Source organism: Myotis davidii, unplaced genomic scaffold (genome assembly GCF_000327345.1).
Source record: "Myotis davidii unplaced genomic scaffold, ASM32734v1 scaffold1373, whole genome shotgun sequence".
Taxonomy (NCBI): Eukaryota; Metazoa; Chordata; class Mammalia; order Chiroptera; family Vespertilionidae; genus Myotis; species Myotis davidii.
This window is the reverse complement of record NW_006284614.1, coordinates 942,488-946,169: the sequence shown is the minus strand read 5'-3', so window position 1 is coordinate 946,169 and position 3,682 is coordinate 942,488.

The following is a 3,682-nucleotide window of genomic DNA, read 5'->3' as shown; positions in this document are numbered from 1 at the left end:
CTTCTACCAGTTCTGTCTCCAAAATTATTCCCAGGTTCATTCCTCCACTCTGTCCTCACTGCCATTGCCCCGTGGAGATCCTCATCATCTCTTGCCTAGACACTCAGGGTGGCTTTCTACCTGAGCTCTCCCAACCATGCTCCATGGGATTGTCAGGGAGATGGTCCTAAAATACAAAGCTGGTATTGTCACCCCTAGAATAGCCACACAGGCCCCAATGCCCTACATGGACTATACGACATTTTACAATCTAACTCCTTCTCTGGCCCTCCACCAGCAATGTCCAGCGACTCAAAGTTTCTGGAAAAGTCAATGTTCTTTTATACTTTTGTGCTTTGCACAGTTTCATCCATCTGCCCTTGACTTTGTGACTGTCCTGTTTATTCTTCAAGGACAGTTCTATTCTATGCAGTCAGGTGAAGACTTCCTCAGCATTCCCAACAGAGTTGGTCACCCTGAAGTGCACCGTTAACTCTTTGCACAGACCTCTGTTAGCGTGTTGGTCTCCAACACCCTAACAGCCTGTCTCCAGGGGTCTCCCTCCTGGAGAATGAGCTCCCCTTAAGGGCAGAGGCCATGTCAAGTGTACCAGGAGAATTGTTTCAGCAAATGTTTGTAGAAAGGAACGAAGGGGAGGGAGAGGTAAAACCATGGTCTTTTGCAGAGAATCAACTATTACTTTTGCTTGCCTCTGCATAGGATTTTTTCATGTTAGTGTGTGTGTGTGTGTGTGTGTGTGTGTGTGTGTTAAAATTAATGTTCCACTGACCTCCCTCAACCCCATTCCTCACTAAATGTTTTACAGTTTATTTTTTAGATCCTTCAATATACCTGATAAAGACATGCAAATATCTTGTTTTTTCTTAAGTAAATATGGAATCATATTATCCATATTTTTCTGTCTTTACTCAATATATTATGGACATACATAAAGATTTACCTCATTTTTAAAATGACTATATCATATGCCATAATACATATGTGCCACATTTTTAAACTTCTCATATATAGACAAGTAATTTTTGATTTTTCAACATTATGTTCAATGTTGCTCTGACATCTTCAATTCTTTGAATAACCTCAAAATTGTGATTCTGTCACTATGTATTATAGTATCTGCAGAAGCTGTGATAGCATTTGCATTGATTCCTGTTCTGTCCCTATTTTATGTATCCTTAATTCCCTTGATTCTTTCTAGTGTTAGGGGCTGAAAAGGGACTTCCAGGAGACCGGAGTTTCACAGTGGCCCGCTAATGGAGCAGGAGTATGTCAGTGGCATGAGACCCCTTTAAGATGCTATCTTCATTTTACATATATCACCATTAGATTCCATACGCTTATGTGAGTTATTTTTTCATCTTGCAGTGAGGTCTTTATTTGTAGAACTGTGCTCTGAATGAAGAAGGTGCAAAAGTGGCCAAAAGAGATCCAGGGACAGCATTTCTACCAATTATTTATCTTTTCTTTTTTTATAGGCATTAAACTACCAAGTAACCATTAATATATCTATATTTTAGAACAAGAGGTATTTGTGGCAAAAGAATGGTTTACTTTGCAGTTAACTAGGGGAAATGGGTCTTTTCTCTTGGTGTCCTAGCTGCTCACACCTCAGTAGGTCATCTTCCTCCCCTGGCTCCTATCACCCTCTCCCTGAGCACAGGACTAATGCTAAGATGTCCCTGCTCCGCAGTCACCAGAAGGGAAACAAAAGGAGCAGCAGAGACTCAGCTACTGCTTTTAGGCCTGCCACCTTTTCCCTCCAAGCCTGCCCCGTGTTCTTTGCATCTCTGCATGTGGGGCCTTCCCCTCTGGTAACCACCATTCTGTTGTCTGTATCAATGAGTTTGATTTAGTTTGTTTTGCTAGTTTTCTTTATATTGCACATATGAGTGAAGTTGTAGGGTTCATGTCCTTCACTGTCTAACTTATTTTACTTAGCACAATAATTTCAAGATTTATTCACATTATTGCAAATGGCAATATCTCATATTGTATGGCTGTGTAAGATTCCATTGTAGAAATGTACCACATCTTCTCTATTCAATCATTAGTCCATGGACACTTAGGTTGTTTCCCTTGTATTAGCAATTGTAAATAATGCTGCAATGAACATAGTGGTGTACATATTTTAATGAATAAATGTTTACTTTTCAGGTGAATATTCAAGGTGGCATTGCTAGATCATATGGTAACTCTACTCCTAATTTTTTGAGGAGGCTACATACTGTTTTCTATAGTAACTGCACTAATTTACATTTCCACTAATTCTTTGCATCTGTGCATTTGGGGGCCATTACTTAAATTTTGCTCCTACTGCCAATTGATTTTTTTACTCTCCCTCTACAGGACTAAAATGGATGCAAAAAAGCCAAGAAAAGGCAGTTTGAAATCCTTCCCAATATTGAAAACAAAAAAGAAACCAAATGTCACCTTTATAAAGGTAAGGATCCTGGAATTTCATTTGGGGAAGAGAATGGTATTATCACGAAGACTTGGGGGCCCAGAACCCGTATTCTTAGGCACTCCATTCCATGCCTTTTTGCTGAGTAATGTCAACTCTGGTAAATGTTGTTGTATACAATTCCATAATATACTTATATTAATCTTAAGGAAAGTAAATTCTGTTGCAGTTACAGTGACAGAAATTGTAAAATTGAAATTAAAAATCACACTGAAGATAAATTCATTTATGTTGTATTTTATGATAGCTACTGGCAAATTGATAATATCACTTAAGATACCATTTCAGCTTACAATTATTATCTTTACATTGGTAATTATTCTGATGGGTCCTAAACAAATGTCTTTCCACCATCTGTTTATTTTCTCCCAATGGACTTATCATCCAATGAATTGAATAGGCTAAGTAAAGAAATGCAAACAAGTCAATAACTTTTCTCAGAACATAAAAGCTAGAGTTTCAGTGGACAGTTATATTAACGAGAATTAAAAGAATGAATTACAACCCCTTCACCTAAAACAATAGTGAAGATGAATGAGCTATGGATCTCAACATATCAACTGCCCCAAGCAGGTGTTGAAAATTTTTTTGATATTTAAATAAATTGATAATTTATATTTATTTCATGATATTTAAGATGTTATAAATATGTTTATAATAATTAAATAGTTCTATATGAGTCTTGGTAGTATTTCAGTTAAGGGAATTTATTAAATGTGATGTTTAATAATTGATTTCACCTGGCTTTAAGACAACAAGTCTTAATATAGTATTCAATAATAAACGGTTACTAATATTTGTAATAGTAACATATGATTATATTAATATAACTAGAGGCCCAGTGCACAAAAATTTGTGCACTGTGGGGAGGGGGGGGTCCCTCAGCCCAGCCTATGCCCTCTCGCAGTCTGAGACCCCTCGGGGGATGACCACCTGCTGGCTTAGGCCCGCTCCTTGGGGGATTGGGCCTAAGCTGGCAGTTAGACATCCCTCTGGCAGCCTGGGAGCCCTCAGGGGATGTCCACTTGCCAGCAGGGAGCAGGCCTAAGCTGCAGTCGGACAGTCTTAGCGCTACTGAGGAGGCAGGAGGGGCTCCCACCATCACCGCTGTACTGGCAGCCATCAGCCTGGCTTGTGGCTGAGCAGAGCTCCCCCTGTGAGAGTGCACTGACCATAAGAGGGCAGTTCTTACATTGAGCCTCTGCACCATGGTGGTCAATG